The following is a 17,715-nucleotide window of genomic DNA, read 5'->3' as shown; positions in this document are numbered from 1 at the left end:
TTAACACTTGTTGAATGCCTACTAGCATACCATGTGCTACATTTTTTTTTTAACTCATATTACCTCATTTTGATATTTTTATCACTGATGTATAAAAGAACAAACAGAAGCTCAGAGAAAGTTCAGTAATACGTTCATATGACTCATCTGGGAAATAGCACAGGCAGAATTAAAAGCCAAGTTTGACCACGTCTGAGACCTACTGTCTTTCCACTTCACTGTGATGGTTTGTGAGAACAAAGGAGACTTATCTCCCCAGGGAATTCTGTCATGTGATGCTCATTTTGCCTCTCTTTTTTAAAAGTAATTATGAATGAAGTTACCCATTGGAATTTTGTACAATTGAAAATAAAATCTTTCCCCTTAAGACTTCTTGTTGCCTTGAAAGTCACATTTCCTAACTAGGTTTTCATTATATGTGTGTTTCTTATTTTGAGTTTTAAGGTCCAGTCTGTCTGCGTCATTTGCTAAGACATTGCTGGACCCATTTTACATACTTGAGTTTCAGATCTGGTGTTGGCAACTCATCTAAAGATAGATGTCTAGGGAGGGAAATGAGTTCCTCACACAGCTTGATCTCAAGGCTGGGCAGAGTTATGTGTAGAAATTGCCTTTAAACATCCTCTGTCCTAAAGCCCCTAAAGCAGGAGCTTCAGAACAAAATGTGGATTCAAGTCTTTTCTCTTGCTTTTACTGTGTAATTATAAGCAAATAATGTACTTTTAAAAAATATGCATTTATTGAAGTATAGTCAGTTTACAATGCTGTGTCAATTCTGGTGTACAGCATAATGCTTCAGTCATACATGAACATCCATATATTCGTTTTCATATTTTTCACCTTAAGTTACTACAAGATATTGAATATAGTTCCCTGTGCTATTCAGAAGCACTTCTTGTTTATCTATTTTATATATATTAGTGTCTGCAAATCTCAAACTCCAAATTTATCCCTTCCCACCCCTTTTCCCCACTGGTTACCATAAGTTTGTATTCTATGTCTGTGAGTCTGTTTCTGTTTTGTAAATAATGGTCTTTATTTAATTTTTTTTTAAGATTCCACTTGTAAGTGATATCATACGTATTTTTCTTTCTCTTTCTGGCTTACTTCACTAAGAATGACATTCTCCAGGCCTATCTATGTGGCTGCAAATGGCATTCTTTTTTTATGGCTGAGTATTATTCTGTATAAATATACCACAACTTTTTTATACAGTCATCTGTCAGTGGGCATTTAGGTTCTTTCCATGTCTTGGCTGTTGTAAATAGTGCTGCTGTGAACATTGGGGTGCATGTATTTCAAACTATCATTTTTCTCATCTGGAAATGGGATTATTACATCTGCCTTGTAGGGCTATATAAAGTGGTGGTGGTTACACAGTAGGTGCCCAATAAGTGTTAATTTCCTTCCTCTTGAGTCCCTTTTAGAATGGAGTTCTGGATTAATAGAAGTGAGGGCAAAAGGTACCCTTTTTCTGGGACCCAGGAATGGCAGGATGAAGATAAGTTCATATGAGAGGGTTAGAGAATGATCCACAGAGAACAGCTAACTTCCTTTTAGATTTTGAGTTTGGGCTGCATAACCATTAGGATGCCTGGTATATACCACATAAAAGAATGACATTTAAATGTTACTCATACTGGAGTTAAGGGGAGGCCAATAGTTGGGCCAATGTGGTGGCTAAAGTGATGGTAACAGATGGGACGGGAGTCGGGGGTGGGGAGCTTGCCTTTATTTTCATCCCCTTTCTAGTGACTTGATGGGAGTCATCACCTGCTTCTAGAGTCTAAGGTCACTCCTTTCCCTGGTCTTGGATGCTATTCACACAGAGGTCACTCTGGACAAAAGGACACTCTTATTCATGAAAGTGACTTCTGACCTGAATCCCTGTCTTTTTTTCTCATTAGATGAGGATTCTATGGGCTAACATTTACTAGGAAAGTTGATGTGGTTTGGAGCGATCGGGAGACACTCCCACCAAATTAGAGTTCTTCCAGTTTCTTGAACAGCACAAACCCTTTTAGGCCTGGGGCCTTTGCACATGCTTTTTTTCCCCTCTGGAGAGTGTTTCCCTTTGCCCACACTGCTCATCTTCCTTTGGTTGACCCGTACCCATCTTTCAGGCCTTGTTTATTCAGAGAATTGTTCTGTGACTCCACTCATTTCCTCCAACACTAGTGTGTGTCCTTGCTATATATTTCCACATATTTAATATTGCATCGTCTCAGCACTCAGCTCTGACTCTTTGTTCCCTATATTCCTCTCCCAAGTTTTTTCTAGCCTCAGTGAGGACGGTCTGTCATGCTCATTGCTCTATCTCAGTGCTTAGCACCATATGTAGCACATAAGAGGCAGTCAAATGATGTTTATTAAATGAGTTCATAAAAGAGTGCTTGAGTGAGTGGAAGTGAATGAGTCACATTAGTGTGATGTAGCAGGAGGAATACTGGACTGCGGATCAGAACGCCTTGGGACCATTCTTGACTTGGGTTTTGACAAGCAAAGTGACCCCTCAGCCACTTGAATTTCTTATGCCTAAAGAAACTTGGTAAGTTGGGTAAACTTGGGAAACCTGTCATCTCACAGGCTTGTGGTAATTAAACCAAGTGCCTGGTGTATGATGGATGCTTGATTAAAAGTGAGTCCTTTCCTGCTGTAAGTGAAATCATTGATGGGGGTTGTCACATTACCAGGGGTTCAAAATCCAACTAAGCTGTTGGAGACCCTTGGTCAAAACACCCTCCTCAGGTCTGCTAACCAGAGAGAAGCTGTTAAAGATAAACTTAATCAAGAGGTGCTGACTCAGAAGGTGGTAATCCAAAGCTGGGCACCTGTGTCCTCACTTCTCCCTCCCGCACAGGAACTGTGGGTCTGGACGAGGGCGGAGATGCTGTCTCTGGGTGAGAAAGGCCTCTTTCAGGAAGGCTCCAGCTCTGGCGCAAGTGATCCAAGTCATAAAGGTGATTCATTTTCCAGTTTCCAGGGCCTCAGAGCAACATACACAAAGTGCCATGGGCTGGAGACAGGCACATGCCCCGCCTCCTCCCTGCAACAGCTCCAGTGTTACAAGGAGCCCTTACAGGTACTGAGCCACTCCTTGAGTTTCTCCGGGAACATGAATGCTCTGCATACATGCGAGCACTCAGCCCTGGCACTGGGCGGGAGTCTTGCACTTCACCTGCCAATGTGCTGCGCTGGGGTTATTTTCCACTGAAATACCTCAACAAAAAAAATTGCAAAGACAAAATTATAGATTCAGGGGCTGGAAGCTTCTGGCAGCCTCTTTCATGAGAAATGCCTCCCCTAATTCTGGATTCCAACCATGATGCATGGAAGGGCTGATACTGGACCCTTCAGTAATTCATGCCTCTACGAGGGATGAGTGGGGCCTGGAGGACATACCACCAAATGGACCCCGGCAGGCAGGCCCCCACGAAATGCTCTTTGGCAAGCCCAGCTCATGGGAAAGTATGATTTCCTGCTTGCGGTGGATGCCTGGGAGTCTGTGCATTTTTTCATTTATTTTCTGCTCTGCTGTGGGATTTAGGGAAATCTAGAGCATCTCTTTGCATTTCATGTAGAACTTATCAGTCTGAATGAAACTGTCTTTATTTAACATAAAGTTATAACTTCTTTTTCTCAATTTTGTGTTCATATCTGTGATTACCTCTTCTTCCTCAGGGGAAAACAACACCCTGTTAAGTGGCTGGACACCTTATGATACCAGGAATAATACAGAGAAGTCTTTCAACTTTGGGTTATTTACATCTGATAAAAGTTTTTCATTTGGCTTACAATAAAATCACATATTTAGTGTGATCAATAAACAGTAGCACTGAGAGAACAGGAGCAATGGTAGGTTTGAAACTGAGTCCCTTGCCGGGGAGGCTGAAAAGGCTTGTCCAGCTTGCAAAGCCCTCTGGGAAGGGAGATTAGACCTCAGGATGGGAAAAACTCAGAGGAGGGAGAAATGCCATGTGAAGCCTCACTGATTGAGGAAAGAACAGCTCCCCTGGGTTCCCTAAAGTTTATTATCTTGGATATCCAGAAAGAAAGGGTATGCGTCCCCAGTCAAGATTATTGGCTCCAATCTCTGGGTATAATTGTGCGTGGCAATTGACATCACTGTATCAGTACAATTTCTAAATACTTGAAAACAATGGGTTAAGTCAGTGCCCAGTGAAAAGGTATCTTCTACCAACAGTGTTCAATCCATCTTCCCCTTTCTAAGCTGTTATTTATTTACATGGAAATTTCTGTATCTCCCATAGTGATGATAATGTATTGACTTTAGCAGGAATGTTTTAAGAAGCATCCTCAAAATACAGCAAGGTACCACAAGTTGATCAACAGTAAAGAAGAATAAAAGTCAAAAAGGGAGGGAAACAGATTCAGAATGATCTTTACACTTGTTAGGGAAGTGCCAGAAATTATTTCAAGCATCCCAGTGGTCACTAAGAAGCAAAAACTAAGTAAGTAAAATTTAAAAAAAGAATAGTTACACAATTTACCATCCATGGAAGAAGCTGGTTGGCATATATACACATTAGATACTTAAAATGCTTTCTGGCCAATCCTATCAAATCCTTGCGAAGTGGCCAGTGTCCTCTCTGTAACTACAGTAGGAAGCAGAGGAACCGAGTCCAGCCCAAGGTCCCGCAGTGAGGTACGATTTGAAGCCAGTTATGTTTTGTTTTCAAGTCCATGTTCTTATCACTCAAGGATGCTTTTCCTCTTCTCTGTGCCTGGAGAAGCCTTGGTGGATGTAGAATACGGTCCTTTTTGGAATTCTCTGATCTTTACCTCCCTTTGATGAGATTATAGGGGGTATGAGGTTTCAGAGTGGTTACAATAGGGGATGATAGCCAATAAACGTACTGTTTAAGTATGAGAGAGAGAGTGTGTGTGTATGCGTATGTATGTATGTGTTCAGCCCTCATATCAGGGTGCAGTTCAAAGACACGCAGTTCTTAGCAAGAGCCAAGGCAAAGGTCTCTTGGGCTAAACCCCTGGCAAGACCTTGAACAAGTTTCTTAATTCTGTCATCCTCAGTGGCTACTTCTCTATGTTTTCTTGAAAGCCCCTCAAACCATAATTTTATAGGCTTAAATGATCCCCCCCAACACTATCTCCTATTGGGTGATTTAGGGAAGTTTAGGGAGTCATAATTGATACCTGTCCACTGGCCCCCTAGTCGCAACTTTGTAGCTCCCCAGCACTGTAACTCCTGAAACACAGGCTTTCTTTACATTTTCCAGAGACAGACATTTGTGTTTTTGTAAAGTAAATATTGGAGCTTCACTATACTGTCTACATCTTTGATTAATTTTTTAAAGTTTCCAGTATTCTCACTGGGAGAAAACTGAGTCAGTGGAAATTTATGATGTGGCTGCTGTTGCTTTTGGTGTTTGAGCTGTTCATTATCCAGCTCCTTTCTGAAAAATATCCCTGGTGGAGATTGATCCCTGTTATCATTATGTATGTGATCTGGCACCAGGGTGGTTCTCATGGCCCATTTCCCTCTGTTGACTCCCACAAACAGTCCTCCAGCACAACCAGGAAGTGAGTTGTGATCAAGTCAGCCAGTGAGTGTCTTGCTGCCAAAGGCAGATCATGACAGCAGAATTACCAGCAGTATCATCCTAGTGGTAGTAACAGTGACACTGGCCCGGGCCATGGAGATGGGATGGTTTTGTGCTAGAGGTGGTGACCTCATCTGAATGTTCAGCTGATATGAGTGTGTTGTGTGTCCTGACTCGGGGTCTGCAGCTCCTCTAATTCCTGTAATTTTCCAAGCCTGAATCTCTATGTTTCCTGTCAGTTCTAGAGATACCCTTTAGCCTTCCAACAAATTTGTCTCCCTCTTGATTTGCCCATAGTCTTTTCCCATGGATTGCAACCTAAACCAGTGATAAACACCGGAATTAACAATGACTGAATACTTACTTTCCTGGAAGGTCCTGTGTTGGATGATTTAACCCCTCCTATGATTAACTTCCCACTGAACCTCATGAAACTAGTGTTATTGTTTGAATTTTTATAGATGAGAAGCTTAAAACCGATAGAGTATTAAGAAGCTAAGCTATATAATAGTTTCCTTTCATTGAGTATTTATCAGAAGCTAACATTTTAAAGTACCATTTCATTTAATCTGCACAATATTCCATATTAAGTAAAGCCATATTTCAGTGTGTTTAAGACAACATTAATTGCAAAGTGTGGCATTCTGTGTATCACTAAGAAAGTAAAATGCTGCCAATTAAACTCTGACAAGCCATTAATTGTCAGATACATTTTGATATCAGAGACATTAATTTTTCAAATATATTTTAGAAGCGATGAATTACAGCATAGCATTACTCTCATTTACAGATGGGATGACTAGGCCCAGAAAGGTTTAGGAACTTGCCTAAGGTCACACAGTTTGCACATGGTGGTAAACAGATTTAAACCCAAGCCCACGTGGCTTCAGAGCTTGAGCTGTTCATAACTATGCCACGTTGCTCTACAGTCACCTAGCCATCTGGTGGTAGGGCTGAAATTCCAACTAACGTCTGTCTGAATCCAAATTGATAATGGATACAATTTAATGAGTATCGATTATATGTCAGGTATGGTGCCTTGAGGTTTATGATTGCTCTTTTATTTAATACTGAAAATAAACTTGTAGAGTAGAGGTTGTTAATCCCACTTTGCACATGAAGAAATTGAGACACTGGTTTGCTAAAAGTCACAGAACTAAGAAACAGCAGGGCCAAGGCTTAATTCTAGGTCTTAATTCTCTCTTCAAGGATATTCATATTCCACTTCCGTCCACTGCAGCTGGTTTTGTCTGTAGCTGAACTTTGCAGAAAGCACTCGTGGAGACAGGGCAATGTGTATCTCAAGAAACTAATCCCTGTTGAAAGAATTTTGGACACTGATATATAGACACCTTATGCTATATCACAAAGCCTGTTACTCAGAGGAGGTTTTGGGTGCCTCTTTTCTCCACCTCCTTCCTCTGCCCAGTCCTGTCAAATGATGGAATTATAGAAACCACTTGGGTCGTAGCTTTGCCTATTTGGGTATGGGAAGCTCACAGGTGAAGAGCACAGGTAAGCGGTCTAATGGTGAGAACTCAGAACCCTCCCCTCTTCTCCACTCCCTCTTCTCCGCTTTTGCACATTGGCTTCATTGTAATTACAGCTAACTAACATTATTGCCTGCTGTCTTAGTTAGGGTTCTACTGAAAAGCAGACCCTGTGATGAGGACTTTGGGGTAGGTAGTTTATATGGGAGATGATCACAAAAAGTTCAATAAGTGACTGGAGAAAGCGAGATGGGAAAGGTAGAAGGATAAAGAGTACACTCATGAGGGACTGTTGCTGGGGGCCACTACTGGGCTGTCACTGAGGAACTCTGTAGAACATGCCTTAGAATTATCATGACGAGGGATGGGAAGCTGGGGTATCTGTACATTGACTCTTGTCTCTCTGAGGATTTTCTCTTGGGACATTAAGTTCCTAGTGCTTCTGGGTTTTACCTACATGCATTGGCACAAACTTCCATTGATGCGGAAGAAAGCCCTAAAAGAGAAGGAGAGAGGTGTAGGTACTTGAGACAGGAAGCTGTCCAACACCAAGAATTGTCCACTGCTGCTGCAAGTAAACTCAGTGGTATGTGGGAAGGATGGGCTGCATCTCAGCATAGTCCTCTACACCTTCTTACCACAGATCAAGAATTATGTTACTGTCTTTATTTGTATTACCCAACTCAATACTATGTGTCAGTTGCCCTAATGAAATATATTCTTCCTAAAATCAGACTGTTTTATTTGTTCTATCTCTATACCCCTGGGGACTGGCACAGTGCTGGACAAGAAAGAGTAGTGATGTGAAGAATTGAGGAAAGGGCTCTCAGTGCAATGGCAAAGAGGTGAAAAACTATATAACTTCATCTAAGAATCCCAAGTAGAAGAGAAGGGAGTTCTTAAACACCGTTCTGGAATCCTTTGCTTCCATGGGGTCGATTGATTGCAAAAATGCCTCCAATGCATCACTCTCCCTATGTATCCTTACCATTTGCCTTATAACTCTGCAGTCCTCTCACTCTGACTCTCGGCATGGCCATGTGACTTGTTTTGGCCAATGGGGTGTTAGCATGCATGATGGAAATACAAGTTTGAAATTGCTTGGGTGGTTGATCTTGGGTTACTTTTGTAGCTCTGCATTGTTATGAGAACATACGAGGATTAGTTCGCGGGAGGATAAAGGATAAGTTGCTTTGGTTGTTCTGGCTGAGGTCATTCTGGACCAGCCGATGGCCTACAGATCCCGGATTCATAAGTGAGCCTAGACAAGAATCAGGAAGCCCGTGTCTAAACAGACTTATGTGCAAGCTCAGGTGAAGTCAACCAGCGCTCATTCCCCAGTATGTAACTGGTACACCCCATGCAGAGTATACACAGGATTAAACAGAAAAATGGCAAAGTGCTATTGAAAGGCATAGGCTGGCCAGCCAGCTAGTCTCAGTTAGCAACCAAATGACTCCCTTATGGTCACCAGCCTGAAGTATGTGTCATGAAAATTAGTGCATTGATGAATTTACCTATTATTATGTGTCATCAGCTGCCTGAGATTACTTGTCACCTGTAGAAGCTGCGAACATTAAACCTGTAAATGGCTGGAGTTTAGGGTTTGTAGGGCAGAGAAGCAGTGTGAGATGAGTCTGGAGACACAGGCAGGAACCAGACACAGATGAGCTTGGATGCTTTCCTGGAGTTATCAGGATGCTCGGGGGATTAATGAATGTCAGTTGGATGAATGAGATAGTCTGGGAACGATGGACATTTCCTGGCATTACTCAAGTGAGGGTGGATCCTTACCTCTGTAAGAAACTGGCTTTGTTAGTTGGTGAAAACGCCATCTGCTACTGCAAATTTTACTGGCCTCATGCGTTTTTTTGGGTTTTTTTTTAGTTATATTTGCCAGGTTATGTAGCATATAATCAGAGACATGGGGCACCTTTAAATGTTGTAATTTTTCAAGGCAGAAAAAGCCTTCTGTTAGAGAATGGGAAGAAGACCAAATCAAATAACAATTATGAATAATACTCTACTCAGCCCAGAACAAAGGGCTCTGGATTTTATAACATGTTCCTGCCAAAGGCCATGTGTAATATTTCTTTGTTAGTAGTTCCCGACCACTGTGAAATCCACAAAACCTCTCCCAGCTGTTGAAGACTTACTCTCTGTCCTTTCCCATTCTGGGACATATCCGTAAGGTTTAGAAAATATGACTAAGTTTTCCAACTTGAATGACACTAATAGTAATTTTCTAAGGCTTTGGAGAAAGATGTAAGGAAACCACAGCGCATGTCTGTTTAAAAACTGTTCTATTTAATGATTTGTTGTGTTCCAAAGGTGGAGGTTGAGAAAGAACTATTTAATAAGCTGACTTTCAATGACCTGAGTGATGTTAGGATTACATTAATAATCAGTACGAATTAAATTACATTAAAACTTGAGGTTCAATTGTAAAGCATTAAGAAGGATCTGAGCAGGTAGACAAATTTACTTCCATTTTAAAAAGAATTTTATAGGACTTTAAATGCACATAGAAAAGTTATGAATTATCCTGACATACATGAGGTCATAGTACATCATTCTATTTGAGTAAAACTTCTCCTGAGTAGAAAACAGAAATATAAGAATATTTAGAAGCATAAGAACAGAAATATAAGAATGTCCTCCTAATAATAAAACCCAGAATGAGAAGAAAGTATCTTGAAAATAATTAAGACAGTATATGATGCATCAGTTCCTCACTTCTTTGATGCTTCTAGCAGGTGGTTTGTGATCTCTGCCGAAAGTCAGTATTTATGGGGCTAGTGACTGAGCCAGACAATGTGCTCAGCACATAGATTAACTTATTTAATTCTTACAACAATGCAGTGAAGTGGGTACTATTTTAATCCTCATTTTTGTACATGAGGAACTTGGGGTTGAGAAAGGTTAAGTGTGTCGCCCAAGATCACACAGCTAGTAAGTGTCAGTGTCACTAGGCAAGTCCTCATCTGAGTGATGCTAGAGCTCACAGTTTAATCACCACGGTGAAGTGTTTACACCTTTTGATTCTCCATCTGTTCAGAAAAGCAAAGTCCTGGTGACCCTTTAATTCCAACAAAAAGTGTCAGGGCTCTTTTCTGTTAACTCTTGGAAAACATTCCAGTTAGATAAAGCAGTTATTGACAATAATTGCGTAGTAGTCAAGGAGCCTTTTAATTTGCACCTAGGTATTATTCTTTAAATTTTGCTATAAGTACTCAGCAATTCATGGCTAGTTAAATTGTTTCCTAACTTAGCAGAGCATTATCTTTAATAGATAAGTCATAATTCTCTAGAAGTCTTACTATTATTGCTACTCATCCTGAAGAAACCTTAGCCAGTTAGTTCTCAAAGCAGTGGAGCAAGAAACTTGGGGGCACCTCCTACAATCTTGCAAACCTAAATCAATAACAGTTATAAATGCCACAGAGAGCGCCAAGGACTTCGAATTCACGAAGACTTCATACCCAGGGGGACAGTGGCAGGGCAGATTTCATCATCAGTATACCCTCTCCTTTCATGGGAGTGACCCCTGGCTTGTGTCTCCTATAGCATCTTATTGTCCCAAGGTAAGACTCAGTGCTCTACGTTGGCTTTACTAATGTTCTTGTGCATTGTTGTTTCTTGTTTCTTGTTTCTTGTTTCTTTAATGATGCCAGTCCTTGCATCATCCTTGCAAGCATTCTTCTTAGGAATATAAGATTGGAAAGGCTATATCCAGAGACATTTTAATACATATTTTTAAAATTATTTAGGTATGGTGAGGCCAACAGATCAAGAGGTAACTGCCATTGAATGATAATTTGCTACACTCACAGATCCCAAGGCAAAGAAGCACACTAGGCCACTTGGGCAAACACCAGGGCTGGTCAGGGGCAGAGGGAGAGGGAGAAACTTGTGGACAAATTTTTCATTTTGTGGTTTCCATAAAAAGGAACAGTCAAGGCAGGATAAGTAGACTTAGGATTGGCTCGTTTGAATAACTTCAGTGAATTCTGGGGTGTAAGCTATCCCTGGTTGTCTGGCATCTGGCCCTGGGATGATCAGGGCAGGTAGACAGTGGTGGGGGTTGAGGTCCCAGTAAGGGAGGTGGATGGGGATGGATATGGCTCTGGACTGGTTGGTTTGCACTTGAAAGGTATGCTCTTGGGCAAGTTGTTTACTAACTCTAGGAACTGGCTATTCCTGGAAGAACAGTCCCTCCAGAGTCGGCAGGACCCCAGGTTCAAAGCATGAGAATTCAGAAAATAGAGGTTGTAGTTAACACAAGAGGGAAACTGGGAAGAGTTCATCTTTCTGATGGGAAATGTGGCTCCCATATGTGTGTGCACGCACATGTGTCTATGCACATGTGAGTGCCTGTGTGTCTGTGCTGTATTAATTGGTTTCACAGTCACCTGAAGTCAGAATTTCTAGGGATTCAATAGGCACTTCTAGGAAACGAGGCTTCCACATGGACCACATTATAAATAGCATGTGTCCCCCATCCATCTTTTGTTGGCTTGGCCTGGCTCCAGGGACTCTATCTGAGAAGTACAAGAAGTGCTTCACTGACTCTTCCTCTTTTTCTAGGAAGTCATCAATTCTGGGTGAAATTGGAGGTTTAGATCATAGTGGTTAACATTTTAACTTCTCGTTTTAACTAGCTTCTGCTGAACTGAGAGCTGTGTTCATCACTGGAGGTGGACACTCTCCTCCATCTCCTCCTCTTTCTCAGTGTGGCTAGAAGTTGTCCTCAAGAGCTGAGCATTTTAATTAACCAATTCTTCCTTCTTTCCTTCTGTAAGAATATTTATTCATTAACTCCTTTATGCTAACATGAATCCAGGCACTTTGAGGGTACACAAAAAGAAACCAAGCAAGGAGTTTACAGCCTCACAGAGCTGCAGTTCTTGGAAGGCAAAAACCATACTTACTCATTCAGTAATTCAAGCTCCTAGGAGATACTGAATGTTTTCTGAGCCCTAGAAATGCACTGATTTCAGCCGCTGTTAGGAAGTATGTCAAAGTGTATCCCCAGGGGAAGGGTGAGCCACAGAGATGACAATGACTAGCTGCATACTGGGGAGAGAAGGCAGTCAAGATTTGGGGGCCCAGGGTCACGTGTATCTGATTTCAGATTCCATCTCCAGGTCTTAGTATTTCTAGGACCTTGGGCAAGTTGCTTCTGTATCTAAGACTTATTTCTGCACTTTGTTTAAGAAAATAATTATTTTAAAACCTTAGAGGAGGAAAGAATTGATCCAATTAGGATTGTTATCAGGATAACTGAGGACGTTTGTGGAAATCCCTTGACACTGTCCAATGCATATTAAGTACTCACAAATATTCTTTATTGCTGTTCACATTATTGTCGATAGCAATGCGTTCAAGGAAAAAGACCATGAACACTGACATCGAGGCAGTCTGGGTCTCAGTGCTGGTTTTGCTGCTTCCCGGGCATGTAGCCTCGAGTACATTACTTAACATTTCTGAATCAAAGAATCACACCTACATTTCAAGGGTTTCCTGAAGCTGAAAGATAATGAGTGTACAGTGCCTATCACTTATTTTTTTCTGGCTTCCATAAGAAGTGGTAGCTGTAACTATTAGCATTATGTAGTGATTAACTAAGAATCTTAGACTCCTGGAAAATCAGCCATGCATTTCTGTGGGAGAAGACAGGGGGCAGGGAGATAATAGGATCCTTTTTATGATGTGCCTTTTTTTTTTTTTTTCCCCTTTGGCAATGCTTGAGTAGAGGTCACTGGTTGGCGACTGTACAGGATGCCTGTGGTTCCACCCACCCAACCCACCATGCCTTTGGTCCAGTCTCCAGGGCCTGAGTTTATGCCTGTCTCTGCGGCTACCTATGACCACAATTGGAGAAAGTCCAGACTGCTTGGGGAGCCTCATGGATGACTCTGTGTTCCTGGGTGCCTGCCAGTGGACTCATTTTGCTGGAGGAATGTGTAATACGTACTGAGATTCAGTGGGGCCTCAGAGTGGAAGGACACTCAGGGCCAAGGGGACCTGGAGCCAGGGTAAGGAAGGTCAGTGGCAGCAGGCTGTGCAAAGAAAATTTTACTCTTTGGCTCCATCTTACTGTTGAGTGTCTCAGAGCTCAGTCCCTGGTGCTCCCTGCCCTATCTCTTCGTGATGTCATCTAGACTTAAATAACAATCCTGTGCTTGCAACTAATAATTTATATCCAGCATAGTAAGGGGTTAAATATTCAGAGAAAAATCAAATAAAGCAGAAAAGTAAGGAAGGAGGGAAAGAGGAAGGGGAGAAGAGGGGAGGAAAAAATGTAAGAAGGAAGGTAGTATTGTTAACTTGAAAAGATGCACTGCACTGGTATGAAAAAATATAAGAGCATGGATTGTGAAGCACAGATACCATGGGTACAAATCTGGAATCTTTCACTTCCAGGCTGTGTAATTTGGGGCAAATTGTTTAATTTCTTGATGCTTCAAATGTGAACTGGAGATAACAATTATCTCATTTGTTTGGCTATCTAAATATGCTAGAATATGTGAAATGCTTTAAAAAGTGCTTGAAAATCACAAATGTTTCTAAATATTGACTATTAGCACATGAAGAGAGACTATATATCTAATAGAAGTCGTTGTATGAGAATATTCTAATGACTTAAAAGTGGTAAAAATCTAATTAAGACTCCAGCACACAAGCCATAAGTGTGTGTAATGATTACATATTTTTAATGTTAAAAGGTATTTTTCATGTTAAAATTAAGAAGGTGTTAATATCCAAAACATAATTTAAGTTAGCAGGCTGAAACAGGAAACCAGTAAGAAAGTGGGCAAAGTGATGAGGTGATGTACGGAAACTGAAGTCCAGAAGTCCGAAGAGTATATAAAAACATGCTTGAGCTCACCGGACACAGAAGCTCTAACACAATGACATACTACTTTATACCTGTTAGAATAGCAAAAAAAAAAAAAAAGGAAATACTGGAATTGTCAGTTGCTGTTAAAACCTGGAGAGGACAAGAATTTTTTATGCACTGTTGATGAAGAGTAAACAAGAACGATCATTTTGAGAAGCAATTAGGAAATAATTAGCTAAAATAAGTAATTTTTCCCTATGACCCAGCCAACCCAATCCTATGTATATATTCCAGAACAATTCTTGTAACTGTTCATAAAGGGTCATGCACAAGCCTGTTTTTCAGTGTTATTTTTGGTGACAGGGAACTGAAGGCAATTTACATTAATCCCTAAGGAAATACCTAAGTGATAGATGCCCACTACGGAACTATAAGCATCAGGCAGAAACACAAACTAGATGTCCACAGCCACACAGACAGACCCTCACAAGAGTGTTAGAGTTAGAAAAAGATGAGTTACAACACAATATTATTTAAATTAAAACATGCACATGTAAAACAACACTAGGCATATTTATATATTGAGAACTTAATACTGAATACTTGTGGACTATAGAATGAGACTGAGCCCCAGAGAACTGGAGAAACCATGATATTAAACCAGTGTCACTGTAGAGATAGATAATGCCATTGCACTTAGGATAATAAGCTTAACTCTCTATACTTACAATGTAACTTAAAACTAAACAACAACAAAAATGTCATTTTGCTTTATAAACATTCATACGGTGTAAAAATTTTAAAAAAATTCAAAACATAATTGAAATGATCTTTATTCCATACATTAGAGTGCTAAAAACAATAAAAGGAATTAGGTATCTTTAACATGAATGAAAAAAAAGAAATGTTACTTATTGGTACCCTGGCATCATCCACTCTCAGAGGTTTTTTAAATTAAGGTTCATAAGGAATTTCAACTTTTTATTGCCCTAGAATTATATCTCTCTATAGCTGCATTGTTTTGTTCCTGTGTATTTGTAAATGGGCTAGTCCTGAAAAACTGTATGCAAAACTGAAACCGGCAGACCAAATGCAGTGAAGCGTCAGTAGATTGTTCACACGTGTACATTAGACCCCTATATGAGCGATTTGGGGGGTTCTGGCACCATTGCCACATCACCTGTGACTCGATTTGCCCCTCCTTAGGAATGCTTTGCTAATGAAATTGTTCTTAACTTCATTAGGACACCACCTCTTAGATTTATCTCCTTCAGTCTTTGTAGCTTTCCTTTGCCTTTGTTAATTGGCCAGGTTCTACCTACTCTCTCTAAAAGGGATCTGGACTGATGCTTTCTACCCCCCTCCCCCCCATTAAACGTGGTGTGTTCAATAACATCTTGGCTTTCTTCTCCACCTAGAGTCATCTGGATACCCAACCATTTGGCTGAGGGGACAGGACTTCTTACTGCATCCAACCGGAGGAAGTATCACCTGTAAAATGGAAGAGGTGAGTCAAACGTTTTTATGGGGCTTCTGGGAAAATAATCACAGTAGAAGAGCTCAGGATCATGTGTGTGTGAAGCCTGGTGTTTAATCACCGATGCATTCCTTTTGCTGTATTCACTGAAAGACTATTGGCCTGTGGACGAGACCAGGAGACTGGCCAATGTTCACATTCATTCTTCCTTCTGTTGACAGCCAAGTAAATACTTAGCGTTCTTCCCAATAGAGGCTAAACACCTCGGCTAAGAATAATTTTTAGATTTATGGGTTTTGCAATGCCAAATTGCGTGTGTGTGCGTGCGTGTGTGCGCATGTATGTGACAAAACAGGTGATAATGAGATTGTTGAAATACAGTGGAATTCTTCTGTTGAACAATCCTGTACTATTTGGGAGCTACTCATAAAGAAGAATCTTATAGAATATACACAGCAGGTAATGTTTTGCATAGTGAAAATGTAGATTCTCTCAAAGAAGCCATGAATTCACAAGGTCCACAATGGAATGGGAGCCCTTTAACTCCACCAAGGCAAAAAGGCAAACTATTTCTATCTGTCCCATTTGCCTTCAGATAATGGAATGATTAATGGGAAGATAGTTGATATGCAGAAAAATTCTGGTTTTGGAATAAGCACTGTATATACACAGCATGTCTTAATTCTCACAATCACCAAGGTGGGAATTTTTATTTCAGTTACACAGATGAGGCGCTTCAGTTTCAAATGGGTTTTAAGTGACTTTCCAGTGAACACACAACTTATAAGCATGGAGCCAAGTCTTGAATCATGTTGGATTATAAGCTTCTAGAGGACAGGCACTATTTCTGTCTTTATTAGTGAACTCTCAGAATTTAAATCAATGCTTAAGAATGAACCTCAATTAATACTTGTTAATAAAGAGTGATTAAATGAATGATTAATTAAATAATTGAATGGGATGAATTAAATTAAACTCTTTCCACTATTCCTTATCATTTGAAACTTCAGTGATTACAGCTCTTGGAAGGCTAATGCACTGCTGGAAATAAAGATGTGATAGGATTCACCAAACCAAACCTTAACTCGTTGCATAAAATGCAACCAAATAGTACAGTCTTTTTCTGCATCACTGTGACGAACAGAGTAACAGCCCGTGTTATCAGTGCTAGCGGTTGTACCAAGGCATTGCTGTTGAGACTTTAATAACTCTATTTAATGAGGAGGAACTTATCTAGAGAAGGAAATGACTTTATAATAAATTTCTAAGAAAGCTTACTCTAAGCTCTGCTTCGAATGCAATTTATTAATGATGGACTTTAATAAAGAAAACTGTGCCTCTAAAAGACAGGAGATAACATGGTCTAGAAAGTTGCAAATGGCTAGTCTATTAAGTGCACAATACTATCTCCTTGTGTTTTAATACACAAATATCTGTTTAGAAATGATTTTGATCATCTCATCATGTATTTATTTTATTGCTTTCTGTTCCTGCCTGTTAGTATCTTTAATAGAATTTTCTTTTAGGAGATTTTTTTGATTGACAGGAGATCAATTTGTGTTTCAGAAAACAATATTTTTTTATTGATTTTAAAATTGGGAGAAGAAAAACTCTCATTAAGTTTTCAGTTTTAGTTTTCCCATTTATGTCTCTATTCATTCTAGAATTCATAATTTTTGTGGTGTTAGATAGGGATGTGAATTCATTTTTCATGCTAACGGGAAAAGTATTTGCTTACACCATCTACTAAAAAATATGTTCTTTTTCCATTAATCAGTTGTGCCACCTTTATTATATATTTAGATCTCATATATTAATGAATCTGTCTCAGGGCTCTTTATCTTCCATTAGTCAATTTGCCTGTTATTATACCAATAAAACAGTTTTTATTACTACGGTCTTGCTGCACGTCTTAATATCTGGTAAGAGTAAGCTTCTTTCCTTTACTATTTTTAAGGTTTCCTTAGCCAATCTCAGTTCGTATACATTTTAGGATTACCAGGTGTAAAAAAAAGAAAAAAAATCATCCAACTTAAATTTTTATTGGGCTTGCATTAAATCTGTAGATTAGTTTGAGAACAACTGTTATGTTTAAATTGATGTTATTCTACCTAAAAGCGTGGAAGTTTCTCCATTTATTCAAATCATCTTCTATGTCCCTTATTGGATTTTAACTCCATAGGAGTTTTGTTATTCCAGTTAAGTTAATTCTTAAGTAGTTCAATACTATGTGGCATTATGGAATGTTTTATTTTTTAAAAACGTTTTTAGTTTAATGTTGGTCTCCGGGTCCATCTATGTCACTGTAAATGGCATTATTTT

Source organism: Camelus dromedarius, chromosome 20 (assembly GCF_036321535.1).
Source record: "Camelus dromedarius isolate mCamDro1 chromosome 20, mCamDro1.pat, whole genome shotgun sequence".
NCBI lineage: Eukaryota > Metazoa > Chordata > Mammalia > Artiodactyla > Camelidae > Camelus > Camelus dromedarius.
Note: the sequence above shows the minus strand (reverse complement) of the source record.